At 42.2% G+C, this 27,458-nt stretch overlaps 1 long non-coding RNA gene across 1 annotated transcript; it reads right to left on the bottom strand.

Annotated features, from left to right (window-relative positions):
* Positions 1-4,051: 4,051 nt before the first annotated feature.
* LOC128116939 (uncharacterized) lies at positions 4,052-12,472 on the bottom strand. The gene is made up of 3 exons (XR_008220634.1): positions 10,699-12,472; positions 6,669-6,840; positions 4,052-5,812 (listed from the first exon to the last, which is right to left on the bottom strand). It is a non-coding gene; the product is annotated as an uncharacterized LOC128116939 (long non-coding RNA).
* Positions 12,473-27,458: the final 14,986 nt, after the last annotated feature.

Consider the following 27,458-nt stretch of genomic DNA (forward strand, 5'->3'; position numbering starts at 1 on the left):
GAAATGTATTACTTGGTCAGGCAGCTTAGTGATTGTGCATATATCAATTATATAAGCCTATTGCTATAGGCTACATGTTATGCTACCGTGCCAAATACTGCAGGCTGTTGTAACATTGTACATGTACATGTACATCTAGACAAATGCAAGTGTAGAAAAGAATGAAACATTTAGGCAGTGGGAATTTTCATCTCCATCTTAAACTTACAAGACTGGTGTTAAGTATGCAGTCCACTATAAAGGAAATATAGTCATACAGCCTTAAAAGCAAAGAAAATAATACTCCAAATACAAGGTCAGGAAATCTCTGAATGCAAGGCCCTGTGTGTGCCTCCTCCCCTCCTCCCAACATCCATTCTTTGTAGTCTTGGAGGCAATGGAGAGCAGGAATCTCAGCACTGTGAGCTCTGTGGGAGTAGGTCAGATGCCACCTGTTTCACTCCTTGCCTTTAGCCTTTGGGGTATTTGTGATGCTCTTTTGTGAGGTGACCTGAGAAATTGTGGGACTTGTAGAATACCTGGCTGGCCTCTGTATCATGTTATCAGGCAGTTGGTCTCCAGGGAGGTGGGAGGAAGGTGGGGAAGGTCAGCAGCACTGCAGGGAAGTCTCAGCACCTTGACACCGGTGTTTTCTTCAGAGATGCTGCCACTCTTGGTGAGGCCCCCCAGGAGCCCTATGGAGCCCTCTTACTGAAAAACAAAGGTGATATTGAAGTTACAAGAATGACCAGTTTTGGAACATTGAAGGAAGGAGAAAGCAAGGCAATGGTGATCTGGATAGAGTAAGTATGCCCTAGAGTTTCAGGTAAAGGGACCATACAAGTTGCTTTTAAACTCTGACTTGAAGATATTCTGTAGAAACAACTGTATGGTGCCTGTTTATTTTTCCCTGTAAACAGTCTCAGCCCTTGGGCTGGAGAGTTTCTTCACTGGGTAAAGGCCTTTGCTATGCAGACCTGGAAACCTAAATTCAGCCTTCCAAACCTAAGTGAAGGAAGAAGCAGAGAACTGATTCCCTGAGTTACTCTCCAACCTCTACAAGCACACCCTGAGACACGTGCCCACCCATGTATTGGATGAATGAATGATTGGGTGAATTAATGAATATCAAAATGAAATTTCACCTCAAGCCAGTATGATGACTCATGCCTATAACACCAGCACTGGGGAGGCAGAGGCAGGAGAATTACTGCAAGTTCAAGGCTGGTGTTCATAACAAGACTATATCACCCTTTCACAAATTTTACTCTAAAATGTCCTTCAAACTTAACATTGTAAAGATATTTGAAGGCACCCCTCACTACGTTGAATTGTGTGGGTTTAGTTGACTGTGATGTCTGAGCTCTGAAGACCTGACACAGTCCATGGTCTTTTTTTCTTTTTTCCAGGAATAAAGGAAAGATTTCTCAGGACCTCATCAGTTGCAGACTGGCTGGCTGGGATAAAGCGCAACAGTTTAGATTTGAGGCACAGGGCAGAGGCCAGGCCTGCTCAGGGGAGGCTGCTGTTTCTGTTCCTGAGGGTGAAAATGTTAATTCATCGAATCATCACAGGGAAAACAAAACTGATGAGATGCCAGAGAGCCCTCTGAGCAACACAGAAATCTCTCCAGGTAGATGGTGCAGCTGCTGCTCCATAAGGTCCAGGAACTGAGCTGGCCTTGTGGCCAGTGAATTAGAGAGTCTGCCCTAGGACCTGGCAACACTTGGTGCCTGAACTCTTTTTAATTTGGATACTTGTGCTCCTGCAGTCTTGGGGCTGGGAGAAGGACAGAAGCAGCTTGACACAGACCAGCATGTGCTTTAGGATACAGGCAGTCCTCAGCTAGGAGATGGCCAGGGCCAGAGACCTTTCCCTAGTCCTGGCTGGTCCTGTTGGTACATCCTCCTCCCCTGCTTCCCTGTTCTGTTAGCCACCTACAAAAGTTGATGTGTGTGTGTGTGTGTGTGTGTGTGTGTGTGTGTGTGTGTGTGTGTGTGTGTGTGTATACACACATTGATTTCCAACATTGTTGGGAATAAGTTACCTTCCCCCACTAATTATTGGTTTAAATGTCGTTTCCCAGATGACTGTGCTTGTGAAGAAGAAATTAGAGAAAAAGGAAACACATCAAAGAAACAGGAGCCTGAGCCTGGGGGCCTCATTCCTCCAGGGGAGAAAACTTGCATTGTGGTTACATGTGATGCCAAGTATGTGCTTGGGGCTAGGAAGAACTTCCTGTGGGGTACTGGTGCATGTTTCTCCCATGGGTCATCTGTGATGCTTATATAATTTTTTTCCCTTTTGAGACAGGGTTTCTCTGTGTAGCCTGTCCTGGAATTCACTCTGTAGACCAGGCTCTTGAACTCGGAGATCTGCCTGCCTCTTACCCCCTAGTGCTAAGATTAAAGGCGTGTACCACTACTACCTGGATATGTTGTGTATTTTTAAAGTATTCATTCCTGTCTCTGATGGAACCAAATCACAAAGACAAGTATTGATCCAGAAAATGTTCACCCAGAATAGGACCCACACTCCTCTTCAGCAGACAACCTGACTCCATCTTTACAAAGAAAGTAGTGTTCATGACCCATTTATATGTAAGCTCCTTCTACTGCTTTTGAGCCCTTCTGATGGTTGCCATCTTGAGCTCATTTTCACTGTGTCCTGGTGTCCCCAAGATCTCAGTCCATCTACACCCCTCTTCTTGTCCTCTGGGCATCTTGTCAAGACAGTATAGTGAACAAGAGGTGGAGGTAAAGGAGGGCACAGCCTAGACTGGAAGTCCTACCTCCATTTTGCCTCTTCGTCTGGTTGGCCCTAACCAGATAGCATTCCCCAGCCTTTCACTCAGCTCTCCTTTCCTGTTCTCCCTCCTCGTGCCCCACTACCATTCTGGCTGCTCAAAAGCATGTAGTCACCAAGGTTGACATTTGGGTCCAGGCTTCCTTCCCATTGACAGTCATTTAAATCTTTCTGATCTGACGATCTTGCTTCAAACCCATCAGATTGTAGGTGAGTCACCCGTGTAAATGAGACAGCTTAGCTGAGTTTTAGCCATGGCATAACAGGAGTGATTAGGTTGAGAAAGCTATAGTTATAAGCAGAGGTTAGTGTGCACAGCATAACCTTGTTAGAGTCACAGCTGGAAATGAGCAATCAAGTAAGAATGGTGCCATTTTAGTCACACAGTTAGAAGTCTTGTTTGAATTTGGGAATACTGAAAATGTTTTCCCTGTTAAATTTCAGAATTACAGAAAGTTCTGTTTTAAGCACCTGAATTTATCTTGATGTATTAGTTACTTTACCTGTTGCCATAATAAAATACCTGGAAAAATCAACAACTTAGGAAATAAATGGTTCATTTTGGCTCACAGTTCTGAGTTATAATCTAGCAGGGTGTGGTAGCACATGCCTTTGATCCCAGCACTCGGGAGGCAGAGGCAGGCAGATCTCTGAGTTTGAGGCCAGCCTGGGCTACAGAGTGAATTCCAGGACAGCCAGAGCTGCACAGAGAAACCCTGTCTCCAACAAAACAATAAAATATGTCTCTGTAGCAGCAGGAAGGAGCTTTCAGCAGCATCAGCCCAAATGCTCTCCTATTTGAAGACTTCTCTGTCTAACAAATAAGTCTGTTATCTTTAAAATCAGTTTTTCTCAAGTTCTCAGGGTAGAGGCAGAATAAAGTCAGATTCTTAGCCATACTATCACACAAATGGCCTCTAGCCCACTTCCTGGTGGAGGGTCTTTGATCCACTTTGAAATCTCATCAACCAAGCCTCCATGTTTTTCTCTGCATTTTTGTCTTCCATCCCACCTGAATGGCCCATTAAGTCCTGCTTCTAGCATGCTAGGGATTTTCTAGCCTTAAGTATCAAAATCTTCCACATTCCAGCCACAAAAATTTCTGAAGGCCTAGGAGTCACACGTTTATCACAGCATTGGCCCACTTCTCAGTACCAATTTTCTTCTATGTTACCTACTTTTCCTGTTGCTATGATTAAAAAATGCCCCAATGAAAGCAACTTAAGGGAAATATGGTTTGTTTTGGTTCATAGTTAGGGTTCCAGTCCATCATGGCAGAAGAACATTGCATGCACAAAACAGAGAGCAGCGAGGCCTCTGCTCAGCTTGCTTCTCCTTTTCATATGCTTCACAATCTCATCCCAGGAAATGGAGACACAGTCAGCAAGTTTTCCTACCTCAGTTCATCTAACCAACAGTGTCTATAGGCATACCCAGAGGGCTATCTCTGTAGTGATTATAGACCTTAACCACACTGACAGTTGGGATTAACCATCACACTTGGAAAATACTGTATTTCTTGCTTTATAAAGTAAACTTTCCTGTGTTAGAAAAAAATTACTAAGAAGTCAGCTTGGCTGATACTTACTACAGCTTTACAACTTCCTTAAATACTGAAAGGGAAATCAGATTGATTCTGCCTCATTCATAACTAAGACTAAATTTCTTCTTCTTCTTTTTTTTTTTTCAAGAAACCCTGGCCGTTGCAAGGAGCTCCTTCTGCTGTGTTTCTCCAACTTTCTTATTGGGCGACATCTTGAAGTGAATGTCGTGAGTGGTGAAGAGGCATTAATAGCTGTGCGTGAGCCATTTTCTTGGAAAAAGCCTAAAAGTTCCCAAACATTAGTGTCTGCAAAGACTACAGTTGTTGTGACCACGCAGAAAAGGTACTATGCAATTACTGTGTGGTTTTCTGTCTGTTAGCTTTATATGTTATGGAAAGGCAGTCATGTCAGCCATCACCCTAGCTAACGAGGTGACAAGGGCAAAGCTGGTGTTTTAGCCTCTTTCTGTGACTGGTCTTGGGGCAGGATGCATTCCCGTGGAACTGGTAAGGGCAGAGTCTCTGTCTGTTACCTCCAGTGTCTATGCAAACCAGGCGCCATGCACCCCTCAGCTCTGCTTTTCCTGGGCAGATCCTGGGGCCACTTTGAAACAAGGACGGTGTAGCTCTTGGCTCCTGCCATCCACTCCTGGGCAGGACTGTCTCTGATGCCCCTGCTGCACCATCAGCAGCGGCTCTGTGCCATGCTGGCTGGTGTGGTTTTTAGAGCAGTTCCCAGAATTGCCGTGTAGCTTGTATTGGGCCCAAGATTGCTTGGTCACTGGAAGCCTTTTAGAAGATCTAATACCATTCAGGAATGAAAACAGTGACTTGAGCATAGAAAGTTTGTGAACGACTTGGTTTCTGCCTGGGTTGGGTCTCAGGTCCATTTGCTCTTGTCTGAAGTAAACAGAGCTTAAAACTTCCAAGAAACACATTTCTTCTAAGTTTAATCCAAAAAAATGGGACCTGCGTGTGTGAGTGTTAAATGGCTTTGTCTTGGGTACTGAAGACACTGCTGCGTCATTGTCACTACTGAGGGTTTGAGTCAGGTGCTGCCCACAGCCTATCAGGGCAAAACTATTATTTCTCTAATACTGGAAAATTCTGGATTTCAGATCATGTTAACCCAGTAACAGTCTAAGACAAAGGATGATGGACTTCTACCAAATTGTAGACTGAAAGGAGAATGTATTAGCAGACAGTATTATGGGATTGCTGAACTTGTCGTTGACCATTGTTTGGAAGGCATCTGTGGACACCATGCTTCTTTAGACCATTGTTTGAATCACAGCACTGCGACCAAGAAGCTGTGTGGCCTTGGGAAAGTTTCTTGACCTCTCTGTGCCTTAACTTCATTTGTAAGTGATAGTCTCTCCCTCATGTGGTTTGAGGAGTAGATGTTATAGAGCACATGAAATGCACAGTTTCCTGGCACAGAGCAGTAGTAAGTGCTGATGATTCTTGTTCACTTCCAGGGTGTGCCTGGGGGAAAAGCCCAGAAAGGGAGTGAGATGTTAGCATGCCTGCAGTGACTGGGTGAGAATCATGAGAGCAAATACTCTGGTTTACACACCGTCCAGTTAGAGCTGGCCCAAGAGAAAGCTCATGTACAAGTGTTGGAATACCTTGCTGGCTGTTTCTGGGGAGTATCAGCACATCCGTGTATGAGAGTTTCTCTAGAGCAGTGGTTCCCACCCTTCCTCATGCTGTGACCCTTTAATACAGTTCCTCATGGAGTAGTGACCCCCAACCACAAAATCACTTTTATTGCTAATTTATAACTGTAATTTTGCTATTGTTATGTATTATAATGTAAATATCTTTTTCTTTCTTTCTTTTTTTTTTTTTTATGTTTTTGCCTGTATGTGCATCTGTGTGAGGGTGTTGAATCTTGGGACTACAGACAGTTGTGAGCTGCCATGTGGCTGCTGGGAATCGAACCTAGATCCTCTGGAAGAGCAGTTAGTGCTATTAACTGCTGAGCCATCTCTCCAGCCCCATATATTTGTGATTTCTAATGGTCTTAGGCGACTCCTGTGAAAGGGTCTTCAATCCCCAATCAGGTGGGGTCATGTATTGCAGTAGACCTCTTCAAAACTTCTTGTTGTTGCTGCTGTTTGCTTTTTGAGACAGAGTTTCTCTGTGTAACCCTGGCTCTCCTGGAACTCACTCTGTACACCAGACTGGTCTCAGACTCACAGATCTCCCCGCCTCTGCCTTCCAAGTGATGGGATTAAAGGCGTGCACCACCACACCCAGCTCTCTTTAATTTTTAAAAAATATGTGTATAAAATAATGAGTTTCTTTGTGATACTTTTAAACATACAGATAACTGTACCTTGATAATATCTACCCGCTCATCATCCATCCTTATTCCACTCTCCTCCAATAGTCTGCTTCTGCTTTCACATTTGTATTTCTTTTTTCCTTCTCCGTTTAGACCCTTTCCTGCACACACAATCTCCTTTCTACCGTCACACAGGGTATGTGTGTGTTTACAAATGTGTATTCTACATAAGAGAAAAAATTACATATGAGAGAAACTTTTCCTCCTTTAGCCTGGCTTCTTCCCTCCCTCCCTCCCTCCCTCCCTCCTTCCCTCCCTTTCTTTCTTGATGGTCTCCAGTTCATCCAGTTTCTGCACATAACTGTTTTCCTTTTTATGGATGAATAAAACTCTTATATGAATATATATCACACTCTGCATTCAACTGTTGCTGGATGTCTGAACTGATTCCATATCCTAACTGTTGAGGGCAATAAACATGAATGTTGAAGTAAGTGGTGTGTTGTTTTGGAATCCTTTAGACATGGACCTGGGGCAGCTCCTGGGGTAGTTCTGTACTGACCTCCTTAGTGGCTGCTCCACCTCACAGTACCACAGTGTATAGGTCCCACATCTCACTGGCTTTCTCTGTCCTCTATTGTCATCAAGATAGTGAGATGGAGTCTCTGAGCAATTTAATTTGCATTTTTCATGTTCATTAGCCATTTGTATTTCTTTTGAGAACTGTCTGTTTAATTCATTTGCCCAAATATTGATTGGCCAGATGGTTTGAGTTTTTGTTTTGTTTTGTTGTTTGGTTGGTTGGTTGGTTTGTTGGTTGGTTTTTCGGAGACAGGGGTTCTCTATAGTTTTGGTGCCTGTCTTGGATCTCGCTCTGTAGACTAGGCTGGCCTTGAACTCACAGAGATCCACCTGGCTCTGCCTCCCAAATTAAAGGCGTGCACCACTGCCACCCAGCATTGTTGTTGTTGTTTTTATGGCTGGTATTTGAGTTGGGTTTTTTTTGGTTTTGTTTTATTTTGTTTTTTTTTTAATGGATTCTAGATTTGTTGTTGTTTTTGTTTCTCAAGACAGTTTCTCTGTGTAGCTTTGGTGCATGTCCTGGAACTTGCTCTGTAGTCCAGGCTGGCCTGGAACTCACAGAGATCTGCCTGCCTCTGCCTCCTGAGTGCTGGGATTAAAGTGTGCCACCACCACCCAGCTAGATTATAGATTTTAATTCCTTGTCAGTTGGTAACGTTTTGCAGGATGTCCCTTCTTCTGCTGTATAAAAGCTTTTAATTCCACGTAACTCTATCGAGTATTGCTACTATTTACTGAGCTATTATAGTCACAGTCACAGGAAACCTTGCCAGTGCCTGTATCTTGAAATGCAGATCCAGAGTTGTGGGTCTTACGTTAGGGTCTGTCTTAGGGTTTTTATTGCTGTAAAGAGACACAGTGACTACAATAGGTTTTATAAAGACAACATTTAATTGCGGTGACTCACTTACAGTTTCAGAGGTTCAGTCATTATCATGATGAAAAGCATGACAGTTGGCAGGCAGACATGGTGCTAGAACTGAGAGTCCTACGTTTTGCAAGTAACAGGAAGTCAACTGAGACATTGGGTGGTATCCTGAGCATAGGAAACCTCAAAGCCCACCTCCACAGTGACACACTTCCTCCAACAAGGCCATTCTCACTTCAACAAAGCCACACCTCCTAATAGTGTTGCTCCCTATGAGATTATGAGGACCAATTACATTCAGACCACCACAGGGTCTTTGATCCATTTTGAAGTGATTTTTGTAGAAAACAAGAGGTGGAGATCTATTTCATTCTTCTACATGTAAGCCATCATGTACGTGATTTCTGGGGACTGTCATTTCTCTGCTGTGTTTTTTATACCATTATTGAAAATGGGATGGTTGTAGCTGTATGAGTTCGTTTCTGGCTTCTCCCTTCTATTCAAATCATTGTTCTATGTGAGCAGAACTCTTGTGTTTTTGTCTTTGAGACAGGGTCTCGCTGTGTAGCTCTGTCCTAGAATTTATTACTAGACCAGGCTGGTCTCAAACTCAGAGAGCAGCTTGTATACAGGTGTGCTGATTGTCGTAGTCCCTCCATAGCTCAGTAATTGTTAGTTAGTTCATTAGCATTTACTAGGTGCCCCTGCTTTCCAAGTAGCCACACAGCCTCAGCATCCTTCAGTACTGCTGGGTAGCCCTGTAGTAGACTGCAGTTTCCAACCAGAGTCATACAGTCAGACTACCTGCAGGGTTCTTAAAGGAACCCACTGCACAGGAAGTGGCAATGAAGTTGAGAGACTGGCAGTACACCTCTGCTTCCTCCACTCCGCACAAACTGCTTTGGGGCTTGAAGGGGACCTGGCCTTGAGATGCCTGTCCTGTCCTCATTCTCTCTCCTCACTTCTCCCCATTTTCCCTGTCATTTCTGTTACTCTGCTTTTTGTCTTACTGGATTTGGAAGATGCTGTGAATTTAAATGTAGCTAACTAGATGAAGGCAGGCGCTTAAGGATGAACCTAAATTTCTCTGGAGAAAAATAGCACCAAGAACCAGCAAATCAGTTGAAGCAGGCTCCACACAGGGCAGCTTTTACCAAGTATGTCCTTTTTTCTTTCTTTCTTCCCCCAAATTCACTTTTCCTTTTTTCAATAATTTATTTTTATTTTATGTTCATTGGTGTTTTGCCTGAATTTATAACTGTGTGAGGGTGTCAGATCCCCTGAAACTGGAGTTACAGACAGGTGTGAACTGCCATGTGGGTGCTGGGAATTGAACCTGGGTCCTCTGGAAGAACAGCCAGTGCTCTTAACCACCGAGCCATCTCTCTAGCCCCCTCCAATGTTCTTATTGGTGATGTGTCAGTATCATTTCTAGTACTCATGTCTTCACTAAAAGTGTGGTAATAAGAGTTTAGCTACTTAGGAAGTTAAAACGAACTGTCTTCAAATGTCATGGTTTGATCAGGCTCCTGGGACTTTTCCAGTCTGGTTCCCCTACAGCTTGCAGAGCTCTGTCCAGCTCTCTTGTAGAGACAAGAGTGCCAAGCCAGAGCTTGTGTAGAGACAGGATCCTGAACCCAGTGTGGCCTAGTCTGGTTCTCATGTCAGGTATTTCCATGGACTAATGAACTCTAGCCTTTCTGAAACAGGACAGAGTATCTGAGGGGAAATGCCTCATACAGGTTGAACATCTTTAACTCAAAACCCAGTGTGACAGAATATCTGAGGGGAAATGCCTCATACAGATTGAACATCTTTAACTCAAAACCCAGTGTCTTCTGAAATCTGAAAACGTCTGAATGTTGACATGACCTACAAGTTTCAGATTTTGTTGCATTTCAGAAAATCTATAACTGGTAAAATCGATATAAATATTGCAAAGTGAAGAATAATGGGTTAAAAGTGTAGCTCAGTGGTAGAGTGCCTAGCAAGTGTGAGGCCCTGGGTTCAATCCCAGAACAGGTGGGGGGGGGGGGGCACCTAGAAAATCTGAAACATTTCTGGACCCGTACACTATAGACGAGAGATATTTATAAACATATAAAAGTTTAGATTAAGAATTTATTTTAGTTCAGTCAGTACTTGTTACACAACCAGAAGAAACTGAGTTCAGTCCCCAGACCCATATAAAAAAGCAAGTCACTATGGTACCATGTTGTAATCCCACCACTGGGAAGGTAGAGACAGGCAGCTCCTGGAGCTCACTGCCTGGCTGGCCTCGCCTAATCAGGTAATCCTAGGCCAACCAGAAACAACCATGTTTTAAAAAAATCAAGGATGACACACCCAAGAAACAACATCCAAAGTTGTCCTCTGGCCTCTACACGTGTGTGTGTGCGCGTGCCCCCCCACCCCCCTACATACACACAAGCTATACATGCATAATATAATTGCTCTTGATTTAACTTTTTCTTTTAAGGAACTCAAGAAGACAACTTCCAAGTTTTCTTCCACAGTATCCAATACCAGATAGATTAAAAAAATGTGTGGAACAGAAAATTGACATCCTGACTTTCCAGCCGCTTCTTGCAGAGGTAGGAAAACATCTGAAAGCTATGGGGTGTTACTCACCACTAAAGCGCCATTCAAAAAAACCGGGTGAGCCATTGGATTCAGATCTCCTGTCAGTATTTTTTACCGTAGGTAATTAGGAATTTCAGGATGATGAGAGAATCGCCTTCACATATAACCTGGTGTTCAGAGTGCTCAGGAAGAGGAGTGGAAATGGGAGATTCAAGCCAGTCTTCTATCTGCCAGTTGGCCTTGGTCTACTATGCCAGGGTCAGGAGGCTTTCCATACTTATGTAGAGAAGCTCAGAACACTGAAGGTGGACAGCACTAGTGCTAGGCAGAGGAACATTGAAAATCGAGTCTCTGGAAAGACTTGGGTATGCACCAAATCTGAGGAAGTGCAACCCTTCTGAATTCAGCAGCAAGGCACAGACATGACTGTGGAGCCAGAGATGCTTTAGGCTTAGCTCTAGATGCAGATGTCACAGTCAACTCTTCAGCATTCCCTTGTGCTCTGCATTGTCCCTTAGCATAAGAAGATCTGTGACCTTTGCTGAAATATTCTTCCCAGGAATGCCAGGACAGCAGACAGGGAAAGAGATGCACACTGCTTGCAGGGAAGGGGGATGACCACCTCCCTGAGTTTAGAGGCTGCAGAGAAGTCTAGAAAATGAAAGTTTAATTAGGGTCTGGCATTGGATGGGAAGTCTGCCCTATCCCAGGAAGTATTTGCTATGCAGTTTCTAGTTGAGGAGCATCAACTTGGGAGTACATGGCCGGGGTGGGGGGTGGGAGTGGGGGGATGGGGGGTGGTCTATACAAACTGAACTTGAGCTTTTCACAGACTTCTACCTAGATTTCAGAGGGAATCGTGAAAAGCTAAATATGTGTAGCCACAAGAAGTACATTCCCTGTGAGGCACCCGCAGAAGGCGATGCCTGAAACTCTGAGTGCAGCTGAGAGTATAATGGAAGGTTTGGGATTATTACATGCTAGGAATGACAATGGTTTTTTTTAACTGTACAGATAGTTTTCTGCTCTTTAGAAACATAATGGTTTAATTATGGGAAGCAAAGACTTTTAATACTTTTCTTTCATCATTTCTTACCAAATATGTATCAAATTAGTAAATCTTTGGATTGTATTATGTTAGAATGTATTTGCTTTTAAAACTTGCCATTTGAGTTGATAACTTTAATTTCACTTTTTAAAAAGTGAAGGCTGGGGAGGTGACTTGGTAAATTAAACATTTGCCATGAAACCATGAGGACCTGAGTTCATTTTTCTATCACCCAATTTAAAACAGAGGTATGGCAGGGCATGTCTAACCACAGGGCTAGGAATAGAGAAGGGAATTCCAGGGCTCCCTGGCCAGTCAGTCTAGCCAAAATGATGAGCTCCAGGTTCAGTGAGAGAACCTGTCTCAAAAATTAAGATGAAGGGGCTGGAGAGGTGCCCTGGCAGTCAGTAGTAGCACTTGCTCCTGTGGCAGAGAACTTGGGTTTGGTTCCCAGCACCCATATGGGACTCATAACTTTTTGTAACACCAGTTGTAGGGGCTCTGATGCCCTCTTCTGGCCTACTTAGGCACTGCATGAATGTGGTATACTTGCATACATGCAAGCAAACATTTGTTCACATAAAAATAATAAGGAAGACAGGCAGTAATGGTCTACACCTTTAATCCTAGCACTTGGGAGGCAGAGGCAGGTGGATCTCTGAGTTTGAGGCCAGCCTGGTCTACAAAGTGAGTTTCTGGACAGCCAGAGCTATTATACATAGAAACTCTGTCTCGAAAAAAGCCAAAAATTAATAATAATAATAATAATAATAATAATAATAATAATAATAATAGTAAAACTTAAAAAAAAGGCTGGGCAGTAGTGACGCACGCCTTTAATCCCAGCACTCAGGAGGCAGAGGCAGGTGGACCTCTGTGAGTTTGAGGCCAGCCTGGGCTACAGAGTGAGTTCCAGGAAAGGAGCCAAGGCTACAGAGAGAAAACCCCTGTCTTGGGGGAAAAAAAAACCCTAAAAAAAAAAAAAAAGGTATAGAAGTGACTGAGGACATTCTGACTTCAGTCTCTGGTACTCTACATGTACCCAATACAGGCAAGTGTACCTACATGCACACGTTTACATGGATGTGCACATGTGTGCGCACACGCACTTAACACAGAGAGTTAAGCGAATTTTGACTGGCGGTTAGAATACAATTTCTAACTATTCCTGAAGTGGCTTAAACACACTTCTGACATTTCAGTGTGTGTGTGCAAAGCTTTCTCAGCACTGATGATTTCACATTCACAATACTTACTGTCATAGTTAGCTTCAAATGTTAATGTGATGCAATCCGTAGTCACTTGGGAAGAGGGAACCCCAGTTAAAGAATTGCCTCCATCAGATTGGCTCATAGGCATATCAGTGAGACATTTTCTGTCTTTATTTAACTTATTCATTTAATGTGTATGGGTGTTTTGTCTGCATCTCTGTCTGTGCACAGTCTGTGCATTGTAGCAGAGGCCAGAAGAGTATATTGGATCTCCTGGGACTGGAGTTACAGACAGATGTGAGCTACCATGTGGATGCTGAGAATTGAGCCCCAGTCCTCTGGGAGAGCAACCAGTGTTCTTAACCTCTGAACCATCTCTCCAGCCCATGAGGCATTTTCTTTATTGCTGATTGATGTAGGAGGACCCAATATGCCTGCCATCCCTAGGCTGGGAGGCCTGAGCTATATAAGAAAGGTAGCTGAGCAAGCCAGAGGATCAAACTAGTAAGCAGCATTCCTCTGCTAGTTTCTACTGAAAGCTCCCACCCTGAGTTCATTTACTTAACTAATTGCTACAGCAAAGACCTCTAGAAATAAGGAGAAATGATGAAAATGGACGTCTGTTTTGTTCCTGATCTTAGTGGAATAGTTTTCAGTTTTTCATCAGTGAGTATTTTTATAATCTACCTTTATCATATTGAGAAAGTGGTTCTTTTTAATCATGAGAGGATGCTGAATTTAGTCAGATATTTTTTCTGTATCTCGATAATCATGTGTTTTTCTCCATTCTGTTAAGTAGTTTGCTGTTTTTAATTTTCATATGTTAGCCTATCCATACCTCCTAAGTTTGGCCATAGTGTATAATCCTTTTCATATACTACAGCATTGTTTGCTAGCGTTTTGTGACAGTCCTTGAATCATTGTTCGTAAGACATTGGTCTGTGTTGGAGAGGGAGGTATGGTTGGGTAAGTTGTGTTTGTTGTGTTTTGAAATGGAGTTTTACTGTGTTACCCAGGATGGCCTCAAACTCCTGAGCTGGAATGACCCTCTTTCTTTAGCCTGCTGCGTAGCTGAGAAGAAGTACCGCTCGCTCTTTTCCTCTTCTGCCCTTCTCTCTACCTTCTCCCTTTCCCTCCCTTTCCCCTCTTCTTTCACATCTCTTTTCCCTTCTTCCTCTTTATCTTCTTCCTCCCCATTCCCCTCACATCACTGTGACACTGTGCAGCCCAGGCTAGCCTCAAACTTGTAATCTTCTTGTCTATTTCCTCAGCGATGGGATTGCAGGTGTGTACCACATGCCTTTTCTTTCTTTATAATGTCCTTTTCTGAGTTTGATGTCAGAGTAATACTGACTTCTTAGGAATGAATTATAGAGGATTCCTTGGGCTTTTGGAAAAGTTTGAAGAGGATTTCTGCTGTTTCTTTAAATGTATAATTTTCTCATGAAACCACCAGATCTAGGGATTTTCTTTGTTGAAAAAGTTTTTGGTTCCTGATCCAGTTTCCTGAGTAGTTACAATTATATTCTGATTGCATTGTTTCTTTGTGGTATAGTCTTGGTAGCTTTTATGCTTCTAGGACTTACCGTTTCATCTAGATATTTTTACAATTATTTCAGATGGAAAGGAAGATGGCCCTTTACACTATATCTAGGCCAATGGATAGATAGCCTGTCCTCGTCCACAAACATCTATGGAAGTTACACTGCCCTTTCCAGAATAAGCTCAAAGACGTGACAAAAGGTTAGGGACAACAGAGTTGGCTGAGGGCCCAGACTATGGTAGTGAGTAGAGGTTTTGGTTAATGAAGAGCCAGAGTGCTGTGGTCCTCCATAAGCCAAAGGGTGGAGGTATGCTGACCGGGTTCATAACCTCTAACCCTGAATGGTCCTGTCTGGAGTAGATGTCTTGGATGTAAGGGGTTTAGACATCTGGACTCTAAGGGTGCGTATTCCCTAGACATAGATAGGAATGTGCTGTTCTGTCTTCACCAACTGGGTGCTTGTTTTTTCAGCTTCTGAACATGTCAAACTACAAGGAGAAGTTCTCCACTCTGCTGTGGCTGGAGGAGATCCATGCAGAAATAGAACTGAAGGAGTATAACATGAGTGGCGTGGTCCTGAAGAGGAAGGGGGATCTGCTGGTGCTGGAGGTCCCGGGCCTTGCTGAGAGCCGGCCTTCTCTCTATGCAGGTAGATCCTCACTGTGGGTTACCTGGGGACCAGCAGAAAGATCACACTGGGGAAAAGTAGTTTCACCTGTCCACTTACTTGGATTGTCCCATTTCTGTCCTTAGCAGCAACATTTACTTAAAAGGGAGTGATCTAACGTGTATGTTATACATGTTTCTTTGTTATACACTATCTTTAATCAACAAATATCAGAAATTCTATATTTTATTATACTTCATTAAGACTTGCTTTCAGAGTGAAACAGGAAATTTGTGATTTTGTGTTTGACACATAGTAATATATTTTTTACCTAGGTGACAAACTGATTTTAAAATCTCAAGAATACAATGGACATGTCATTGAATATATCGGCTATGTCATGGAGGTGAGAGGACACTCCTCAAAGAGTGAAGGACAGACTGACTCACCCACCCTCACAGAGGGAACTCCAGTGGCTTTGTCTGTATTGTGGGAAATTTAAAGACACGGGGATCTTTGAGTAATTTTTGTTGTGTAAAGGGACCTTCCTGTCTAAGAAAGTATAATTTTCAGCTATATAAAACTACTTGTAAGCCATGTTTGCACTGAATCAGCTTTGGACACTGTGGGCATGATCTAGAAGAGTTAGTGGGTAGGAGCCTCGGGAGGAGGACACACTAGGTAAGTATGGTCCTGAGGCATTCAGTAGGATGCTCTGCGTAGTAAAGCCAGGTGCTCAGTCAATGCATGCTTCGGTTTCAGCATGACTTCCCTTGGTTCTGCCATCAACTCTCTGGCCAGAATATGGGGCAAGATACTCAAGATGATAGAGAAGGCTTCCAAGAGGCCCAGATGGTGTAGCTGGTAAAGAAGCCACATCTGAAACACATATTTATCATGCTGAAGTCAAGTTTGCTGTCTTACAACCAGCAGGGATAGTCCAACATAGGTCTCTTGGCCTTGAAAAGCTGTGCCCTGTTAGGAGAGCCAATATGGAGAGTTTAGGGAGAGAAGACTCATGTGCTGAGCCCTTACTGAGAGCTACCCACTTCCGGCTGACCACAAAGGTTCTTCCTGCCAAGCATGTGCTAGATGTCTTAATTAGGTTTCTTTTGTTGTGATAAAACACCATAACCAGAGCTGGGGAGATGGCTCAGAGGTTAAGAGCATTGACTGCTCTTCCAGAGGTCCTGAGTTCAATTCCTGGCAACCACATGAGGGCTCATAACCATCTGATGATGATAATGAGATCTGATGCCCTCTTCTGGTATGCAGGCTTACATGCAGACAGAACACTGTATATATAATAAATAAATCTTTAAAAAACAAACAAACTCACCATGACCAAAAGCTTGAAGAAAGGGTTTATTTACAGTCTATCATCAGAAGAAGCCAAAGCATGACGTCAAGGTGGCAACCATGGAGGAGTGCAGCAGCTTATTGACTTGTTTCTAATGTGCTGCTGCCCAGTCTGATAGATCACCCAACAACCTTCTCAGGGTTGGCACCACCTACAGTGGGTAGGGCTTTCCTGGGTGGATCATAAATCAAGAAAATGTCCCATAGACCTGCCTACAGGCCAATCTGAGGTGTTTTCTCAGTTGAGTTCCTCTTCTCAAATGACTAGCTTGTGTCAGATTGACTTAGAAGTAACTAGGGCTCTAGAGAACACACACTGCCCCACTTGCAGCCTTCCCAGTACCCCTCTTGCCTTTACTTCTGACTACTCTGGCTGTTGTAATGTTTTTAAGTTGCCTTGTGCTTGCTTTTATGTGTCTTTCCGTTGTCTTACTTCGTTTGCAGCTTTTCAGTAGAAGGTCAAGTCAGTCTGCAGTATCCTAAGCTGGTGAGGATCCTGGTCCCGCACTCTTAGTGATTAGGTTTAGTGTGCTTAGTGACCTTAGGTTGTGGGTTCCCTTCCTTTCACTTTTGTAATCTCTGGGTAACTCGGAAGCCTCTGCCGGGTGGCTTTCCTCGGCACGGACTGTGGCAGCACCTTCTGAGAATGGGAGGACTTTGTGACAGTCTGTCGCAGTATTTACTGTGCGTCACCTCCTGCCCACAGTCTCAGGGTCCGGATTCTCACTGCAGCTTCTGACCTTGCACAGTGTCAGGCCTGGGCTTCAAGAAGCCACACAGCCTCAGTGCAGCTTCCACCTGAGGATGTTTGGGTTCCTTTGGCAGCTTTGCACCCATGTGTCCTCAGAGGGTCCCTTTCTTTCCTATTCAGATGAAAGTATGAGGTCTTATTTTATGCAGGATCCAGCTTCATTTATCCCCTGTGCTACTAGAAAGGGAAGTCCTGAGTGACCTTTCTGTGGCTTTAACTCAGCAGGACCACTCATGACTTGGGGTTGTTGGCAGGTTGATCTCCTTTGATCTTGTGCACCACATTGTCAGTGTACTTGGCACAGGGAGAGACTGATTAAGTGTTGCCAGTGTGAATGAAGACATCACCCGTTTGTGTAGTTTAAGAATGATTTACTCACTCTCAGTTAATTTTACAGATACTTAAGATTTTGGCTCAAATCTGTAAAATGATATTTTCATGATGTATTGCCAAATATAGATGCAAGATTGTCTCAGGAAGTCCAGTCTAGTGTGTAGAAGTTAAATCACTCATTTGGTTTTTTTTTTTTTTTTTTTTAGATTCATGAAGAAGATGTAACTCTCAAACTTAATCCAGGATTTGAACAAATGTATAATTTTGAACCTATGGATGTGGAGTTTACATACAATAGGTAAGGTTTTAGTGAGTTTAATAAAAATGTTTTTTCATCCTCCCAGATGGTCTATCCTTGAGTGAATCAGTTGAAGTCTCCATGGGCGTGCAAGAGATGGCTTGTTAGCCATCCTGTGTTTTGTGGATGATCTCTTTTAGGTCCCAAACCTCCCAAAAGGCAGCAGCACTGACTATGGCCCAAAGTGATAGTCTGGAGCCAGCTCGGGCTAAATGCCCACAGGGAAAACAGAAGGATTGCTGGTGGAGAGAAGAAAATCTGCACTCAGAGGTCTTCAGAAACCCGTGAAACCGATTTCTTCATGCCAGAAAGAGCCACTTCCCTTATCTCCCTTGCCTCTGGCGAATGGGGCATGTGGATCTCTGTTGGCATGTACCTGTGGTGCATATCAAAGCCACTAAACTCTTCTGTCTTCTGGCCTGCAAGCCCCCATGCTAGCTGCCTGGCTTTTCTGAGAGCTAGCCCTGGCAGTTGAGAATTTACTGCTCTCTCTGTCCCTGAGAGATAGGCATGGCAGCCTTGGACTACCCCAAGTGCCCCTGGCTCTTTTCTCTCCACCACCAGAGAGAGAGCCATACAGCAGGTTTATGTTTACAATAAACCTCTTCCTACACATGGAGAAGTCCAGTTTGGTGGTTTCACTGCACTTTCAGTTACATCTGGTACCAAAACCTGGGAGCAGAGCAGTGGGCCCCTTTCCAGAGGGCCCAGCCCCTCCTAACCAATCATGGGTTTCTGAGGAATTCTGAGTGTAGGCTTTTATCTCTTGGATCAGTTTGAGGAAAATTGATGCTGTTAGGATATCGTCATCTAGTTCTTTGAAAACATGATTCTCTCCTTTCATTTACATATTTTGTCAGTTTCCTTTTAGCAATATGTACTTCTCAGTTTGTAGTTTTGCATGTTTTCAGCAGGTTTGTCCCTTTTTGTTTGTTTGGTTGGTTGGTTTGGTTTTTTTTTTTTTTTTTTTTTGAGACAGTTTCTCTGTATAGCCCTGGCTGTCCTAGAACTAGCTCTCTAGACTAGGTTGTCCCTGAATTCAGAGATCCACACACCTCTGTCTCCTGAGTGTTGTGATTAAAGGTGTGTGATGCCATGCCTGCTGCCTGGCTTTTTTTTTTCTTCTTTGAGACAGGGTGACAGAGTCTCACTATATAGCCTTGGCTGACCTGTCTCCGCCTCCTGGATATTGGGATTAAAGCCGTGCACCACCACTCCTGGCTCCTGGCCCTGTTTTTTTAAGTTTAATACTATTGTAAACAGTATTACCTTTAATTTCCAATTGCTTGCTCTCGGTATTTCCTCTCAGCAAGGAGTTCAAGGTGACATAGAAGGTTTTGACATATCCTTCTAGCAGATTGAGGAGAGAGATTCCTTGTTTACTGGTAATTTTTAGTCAAGAATAAATACTGAGCACTCAGGAGGCAGAGGCAGACAGATCTCTGAGTTCCAGGCCAGCCAGGTCTATATAGTGAGAACCTGTCTCAAACACACAGAGAATAGATACTGATGTTGTCAAATGCTTTTCTGTATCTTTTGAAATTATGTGGGGTTTTCTGTTTTGGGTTCATCAGTCAATTTTCTTAATTTGTTTTCTAATGTAATTTCACTTTTGCCTCCTGAAATAAACAGTACTTGGTCATGATGTGTTGTTGTTTTTTTTAATGTGTGTTAGGTCTGATTTGCTAAAATTTTACTCATTTTTTATATTTATATTTATGTTCATGAGATATATTGGTCTACAGTACATTGTATATTCTGGAAAACTTTCATTTCTTCCTTAGGTATTTAATAGAGTTACCTCTGAGGCCTTCTAGATCTGGAGTTTTCTTTAAAGCTGTGTGTTCCATTGTTCTACTAGAAAAAGGATCTTCTAGGTTTAGTACTAGATTCCTTTTATTTGCATGCATGTGTGTGTTTGTATATGTACATGTGGGCATACATGCATATAAGTATGTATGATGTATGTGGTTTGTGTGCCATAGTGCACGTGGAGATCAGAGGAAGACTTTGTGGAGTCAGTTCTCTCCTTCCACCCTTGAGTTTGGGAATTAAACTCAGGTCATCAGACTTGGTGGGAAGTCCCAAGTCCCTTTACCCACTGAGCCATCCTCTTGGCCTGGTTATTAGGTTCCTGTAAGCTTTAGGAGTCTGTCATTTTAAGAACTCTGTACTTCATCCAGGTTGTCTTATTTGCATTTAAGTTAGTTACAGAATTTTCTTATTCTATTTTTCCTATAGTTGTCATCTATAGTGATTTCACATTTCTAATTTCTGATGTTAGTGGGTTTTGGTTTTTTCCCTCTCTCATCAATATCTCTAGAAATGTGGGGTCTTTTAATTATTTTTATTTTATCTTATATGTGTGTGAGTGTCTCTTGCCTGCCATGTCTGTGCATTATATGCATGTCTGGTGCCCATGGAAGCCATAAGAGGGCATCAATTCCCCTGGGACTGGAGTTACAGATGGTTGTTAGCTGCCATGTGGGTGCTGGGAATCTAACCTTGATCCCCTGCAAGAGCAGTCAGTCCTCTTAACTACTGGGCCATCTCTCCAGGCCTTGAAGTATGCTATTTTAGTGACCTTGTCAAAGACTCCACTCTTGGCTTTACTACCATACCATTCTTTACTGTTCTTCTGTTTCCAGTTGCATTAAGTTTTGCTCTGATCTTGTATTATTTCCTTTTTCCTATTTATTTTGGGCTCCGTCTGCTTTTCTTTCTCCAGCTCCTCATATTGTTATAAGTGAAGACCATAGATTGAAGGCCTTCCTTTTTCTACCTCATGTGTTTAGTGCTGGATGAATATTACCTGACTTACTTTATCACTCTAGCTTAGTTACTGGTCATTTAGTCCTGAGTGAAGACATAATAGATTCTTTTTTTAAAAGATTCTGTGTGCATGTATATGTGCGTGCGTGCGTGCGTGCGTGCGTGTGTGTGTGTGTGTGTGTGTGTGTGTGTGTGTGTCTGTCGCACACATGCATGAATGCAGACGACAGAGGATAGTGTCAGATTTCCTGGAGCTGGAGTTACAGGTTGTAAGCTGCATGACAGGGATGCTGGAATCTGAACTTTGGTCCTCTGCGATAACAGAGTGCTCTAAAAAGCTGAGCCATCTCTCCAGCCCCAAGATTCTCTTTATCTTGCACAAAGATGCTAAAATAGACAGTTGACATCTTGCAAATCTTCCTCTTGAACCAGTAGTTCATACCTAGAGAAGTTGGTTTTTGTGATCCTTTCTCATTTCTGCTCTCCTTTGAAAGTCTTGTGTATTGTCCTGTGTCCCCCAATGTACATACATACTACGTCTACTTAATTTTTCTCATTTTCTATCTCTTTGTTAGAGTCATTTTGGCCAAGTCCTGGGGTGATTCTATCCCAGCTCTTATCCCTCTTTATATGGAGTTTATTGTATCCCAAGCAATTATCTTGCAAAGATGGGAAAACAGAGCTTACACAGGTTCAGTGCCCCTCACAGAGATACCCCAGAGTATCTGTGGTGACAGGCACCACAGAAGTGGATCTTGATACTAGCTTTTAGCATCCACCCTACACTAATAGTTGGGAATGGTCAAGTGTCTATGTTGTGTCCCACAGCCATCTGAGCCTTCAAGAAACCTGTCCTTTGTCTCTAAGAAGGCATGAGTCAGTTCTGCTCTGTAATTGGAGCAAGATTGCCCAGTAGAACAGATAAGCGTCTTCATTTGTGCTTTTGGAGTATTGGTAATCCTGATTTATTGAAAATGGGTTTTTATTTCCTGTGTTTTTATTCTTTGTTTTTTTCCCCCAATTTCAAATGAAAAAAAACCTTACAGCAAAACTGTTTTTCTCTTGACATAGTAATATCAATATCTTCCTTACTCTTCTAGAAGGATGGTGCCTGCTGTCCTGATATCTCAGTTGTCTCTGCTTAAACTTTGATATAAAACTCCTAATTGTCTGATGTTTTGTGTAGATAGAGGTAGTTAAAGCTCCCCTCCCCTCTCCCTTCACATAAGGGCAGGAACATGCCGTTATGACCCTGTAACACCTGGCCTCTGTATGGTCTTTTATCTGCAAGGTTTTTGTAAAGTTTGTGTTAGAGTGATTGCTGTAAGTTTATTGTCTTGTCTGTTTCCTGTTGCTACACCAGATATCATAGGCTGGATAATTTATAAAGAAAAGATTTTTTCTCACAGTTCTGAAGACTTTGTAGCATTGGTGAGGGCCTTCTTGCTACATCAAAACATGGCAAGAGAATACAGGAATGGGCTAGAGAAAGCCAGTACAGTGAGTTTAATTCATTTTGTAACAAAGTTGTTTACACAGAAATAGTTTAACCTCATGGCCTCATCATCTCTTAAAGGTCACACTCTCCAAAGCCATCACAGAGGCAATAAATTGTAGTCACCAGCACATAAATAAAAATTTGATCTAAGTTTTGGAGTTTGGAAGTAACATTCATGTGGCAACATTTATATAATAAAATTTTGGTTTAAGGTTCATATTTTATGTTTTTCTTTCTGGCAGGACCACAAGCAGACGGTGTCACTATGCACTTGAACAAGTCATCCATTTGGGTGTAAAAGGTAGTGTTTTGTACATTGGTAGTATTAAAACTCCCTAGAGTATGTTTATAGAGTTCATGAAAATTTTTGTACAAAATGGTCTCCTTAGTTCTTCAGTTATATGTAAGAAATATGACAGTACATGTTTTTACCTTCCTACTGGGCAGTTTGTATTCCTCCTCTTTTTTTTTCTATTTTAACTATGTAAAAAATAGCATACTTAAATAATTGAAAATTAGTTTATTGTTCTCTATATTTGCTCCTGGTAATGTAATTCATCTTTGTTCTCACAGAGATAAGTAATAGCTTGTTGCAAAGTCTATGTAATACTATTTAATGTTAAAACTAGGAAAAGGGGAATCTCAAAAGAATAGCGTAGAATATGAACTATTTCAGAATCAGCCATTAATGTTTAAGTTGTCTTCATACTTTTAAATAATATCTGCCCCTTTTACTTTTTCTTGTTTCAAAGTATTATTTCCAGAAGAAATCATTTTACAGTCTCCTCAGGTGACAGGGAATTGGAGCCTTGCACAGGACACCAAAATTGATGGACAGTCCATCACCAAGGTAGTGTTTTGATGACTTTGATATACTTAAGTATATAATATGAATTCAATTCTCACTCGACTGGAGTATTAGAGGAATGTTATTCACAAGTAATCCAAAGTTTCAGTTAAAATAAAACTAAAATAGCTGGGTGTGGTGGTTTATACCTTTAATCCCAGCACTTGGGAGGCAGAGGTAGGCAGACCTCTGTGAGTTCAAGGCCAACCTGGTCTACAGAGTGAGTTCCAGGACAGCCAGAAATACATAATGAGATTGTCTCAAAAAAGGGGGGCGGGGCTGGAGAGATGGCTTATTGGTTAAGAGTACTTGCTGCTCTTCAAGAGGATCCAGATTTGACACTCAGCATGTACATGACTGTTAACTGCCTGTAACTCCAGTTCCAAAAGATCTGACGCCCTCTTCTGGCCCTTAAGGGCATTGTATGCACATGGTGCACAGACATGCAGACAAATCCATACACATATAATAAAAAATAAATCTTAATAAAGTAAAATATTCGTAGGGTATATTTAGTTTAAATGTGCATACAATTATATATAGGACCAGGATGCTATAATACATTTAAAAAGGGAAAAATAAGATATGGGTGCTTGTATGATCATACCGATTTATTTTAAAATTGTGTGCTTTTAGGTGGTGCACACCTTTAATCCTAGCACTCGGGAGCCTCTTTGTGAGTTTGAGGCCAGCCTGGCCTCAAATTCCAGGATACCCAGGGCTATTTAGTATGACCCTGTCTGAAAAAAATTTTTTGCTGTCTTTATATGTTGGAGGGGGGCATTTACGTGCTTGTATATGCATAGAAAATATCTAATGTTAGTTCAACGCGTCACTGACATTTGTAGTCTGTAAACGTTGCAAAGACACTGTTTTTTGCTTCGATAATCCTGTGCTTCTATGAATGGTCACTTAGTGCCTTTGTGTTGGAGGTAGTGTACTAGGCTCTTAGTACACTTTATGAGTAAAGTAGAAGTGTTTTTATTTACCATTGTGTTTCTAGTAATATGAAAAATCATCCATGCCAGCTTGAGGTTTGCAAACTACAATTGTGTGCTGTTGGAATGTGATTTCATGGGAATGTCTTAAGTGTATAATAAATATAAAATTTCAAATTACGTGTAATATTTAGAAACTCTTTTACTATTCTATAAGTACTCTCCAAAAAAATGCAAAAGGGGGCTAGAGAGATGGCTTAGAGGTTAAGAGCATTGACTGCTCTTCCAGAGGTCCTGAGTTCAATTCCCAGCAACCACATGGTGGCTCACAACCATCTGTAATGAGATCTGGTGCTCTCTTCTGGCCTGCAGTCATTCATGCTGTATACATAATAAATAAATAAATCTTTTAAAAAATGCCAAAGGTAGGAGTCTTGTTGCTTGGAACCTCTGTAATTGCTTTATTTTATAATGTTTTAGCATATACATTAATTATATATTAATGTCATGACATTTTTATACATGTACTTAATATATTTTTATCACAGTCACATCCCCATTAATCTCTCTTGTCTCCCTCTCACTCCCTTATCCTTTTCTCTTCCCAGTTCACCCCCTCCCCATCTACTTTCATCTCTTTTATGAAGGTTGCTTACAGGAGCATAATTGAGAGTTCATTTACAGTTGTATGAGCATCTTACTATTGCTGTACCACTCAAGAAAATGTTTCTCCCTCCCCTCTCAGCCATTAGCTGTGCATAAATCTTCTAGGGTGGTGAAGTCCATAAGCCTCTCTCTCCTCCATGACAGGCTCAGACTAGTCTTGTGCAGATAATGACAGCTGCTATAAGCTGAAGAGTACAGTGGTCTTGTTGTGCCCAGAAATCTATGATCCACTTGGCTTCCCACCTTTTCCCTGGCTTTTATATCCTTCCTGCCCCTGATTTTGTGGCACTTTTTGAGCCATGAAGGTGATGACACAGATGTCCCATTGATGGCTGGACATTCAACAGTTACTTATTTTCAGTACTTTGACCAGTTACGAGTATCTGTAGTAATTACTGACTAATGTTAACAAAAAATAAACTCCAACAAAACTGACCATAGCATTTATGGTAAGCATTAAACATAGTTATTTAGAAGCAAAGGTGGTAGTTTTACAGCTGGGGAGATGGCTTAGTGGGTAAAAGCACCTGTTGCTCAACCATGAGGACTTGAGTTCAAATCTTAGAGCCCACGGAAAGTTGGGCTACAGTAGTGCACATCCGACCTCCCAGCATTCCTACATCAAATGGGAGGCAGTATTAGGAGACTCCTGGATTCTTGCAGGTCAGCTAGCCTGGAGTCCACAGGAGTGGACAATAAAACAGGCCCTGTCTCAAGGTACAAGGTGAGGAATGACATCCATGATTGTCCTCTGACCTACATGCTATCAGTCATGGCATGTGCACATTTGCGCTCATGCAAACATGTACATATATACTCATATGTACCACACACACAGAAAATGGCAGTTACAGGATGCTCACTCAATCATGGAAAACACTATAAATGAAATAAGAAAAGGTTATTCATTAAAAATTATCAGCTGGGAACCGGAAAGATGGCTCAGTGGTTAAAGAGCACTGGCTGCTTTTCCAGAGGACCTGAATTCAATTACCAGCAACCACATGATGGCTCACAGTCATCCGTAGTGAGAGATCTTCCAGCATAAAGGAGTACATGCAGATAGAGCACTCATATATAAAATAAATAAATCCTCAGCTGTGTATTTACTTCTAGGCATCTATTTTGATCTGAAAATAGAAGTCTTCATTGAGCATAGATACACTTTGATCTGTAAATCTCTGTCTTTCATCACCTTACTCCTGGTTCATTCCATTGCCTGATTCTCAAGAAAAGTCTGTGTAGCTGAGCGGTGGTGGCGCATGCCTTTAATTTCAGCACTCAGGAGGCAGAACCAGGCAGATCTCTGTGAGGCCAACCTGGTCTATAGAGTGGGATCCAGGACAGGCACCAAAACTACACAGAGAAACCCTGTCTTGAAAAACCAAAAAAAAAAAAAAAAAAAAAAAAAGAAAGAAAAGGAAGAAAGAAACAAAAGTCTGTGGAGGAGATGGTAGGATGGGGTGAAGAGAATCTACTGCTATTTAGATGAATACTGCTATTTAGTATTTCCTGACTAGCTGAACCATTGTATTCTTAAGTGCAGAATATTATTTCTAGCCAAGTTATAAATAAATTCTAGTGTTCCATCAGTCAACCAAGATGGAATTACAGGAACTAGAGCAGGGAAAAAATGTAAGGAAGCATATTGGGGCCATGTGTGGTATCTGTCATACACCTATAATTTCAGCCTGGACTACATAACAATATCGTGTCTCAAACAAAACCCCCGGTGTCCTAAGAAGATGAGTAAAATTGCTAAACCATAACCCAGATTGATTGGAGATGGAGTACACATACAGGTGGCTGATATCAAGAATATGGTAAATGTGACTCCGAGACACATCACTGTCCAAAGGACAAGGGCATATTCTTGTGGTGATTAATTTTATATGTCACCTTGACTGGGCCAAAGAGTACCCAGAAGCACAGTGAATCTTATTCTGGGTGTATCATCATCTTGTGGATGAGATTGATACTTGAATTTGTGTGTTGGTAAAGCTTACTGCCCCCACTTAATGTTCGAATGGCAGCCAGTCAGATGAGGCCTGACTAGATAAACAGACTGACACACCCCACTTCCTCACACTCGCCTCCAATAGGAAAGGGGTTCTCCTCCTGTCAATGTCTACAGTTGGAACTCCCGCATTCTCCTGCCATCCAGACTCATACTGGAGCATGGCTGTTCTTTAGCCTTGAGACAACCAGCCATCTTACTGAAACTAACACTTTTGGCAAGCCTCCTGATTCTCATTCTTTAGCCTTAGGCTAGAACATACCATCGACTCTCCTGGTCCTTAGCTTGCTGACTACAGGTTTTAGGAGTCCTTTGAGACAATTCCGAGTACAGTTGTACCTCTCCCCAGCTCATGTTGTTTAGTTTGTTGTCTTGTCAACATGCGTAGCTTTTTTTTTTTTTCTCAAGACAGAGTTTCTCTGTGTAGCTTTGCGCCATTCCTGGATTTCGCTCTATAGACCAGGCTGGCCTCGAACTCACAAAGATCCGCCTGCATCTGCCTCCCGAGTGCGCCACCACCGCCCAGCCATGCCTAGCTTTTGACATGGGTTTTAGGGATTGAACTCAGGTCCTTATACCTGCATGGGAAGCATTTTACCAACTCTGCCATCTCCCATCACAAATCTGTGAATCTTAGCGTTCCAACTAGTTTTATTGTTGTTTTTGGAAACTTAACCAAGTTGTTCTAATGTATAAATTTTAAAATCTAATTATATATTTCATATGTACATGAAATACATATTAGATATGTATATGTAAAGGCCACAGATACCTATGGCAATATTGAAAAACAATACTTACCTGTCTTCATATTAAAGTATATCCTCATACTAGACTATGGTCAGACAAATACAATTACAGGACCAGACACATGGACCAAGACCATACCAGTTATCCTCTGCAGCACCAGTGACAGTGAT

This window comes from Peromyscus californicus, unplaced genomic scaffold (assembly GCF_007827085.1).
Source record: "Peromyscus californicus insignis strain IS unplaced genomic scaffold, ASM782708v3 Scaffold_20__1_contigs__length_68692818, whole genome shotgun sequence".
NCBI lineage: Eukaryota > Metazoa > Chordata > Mammalia > Rodentia > Cricetidae > Peromyscus > Peromyscus californicus.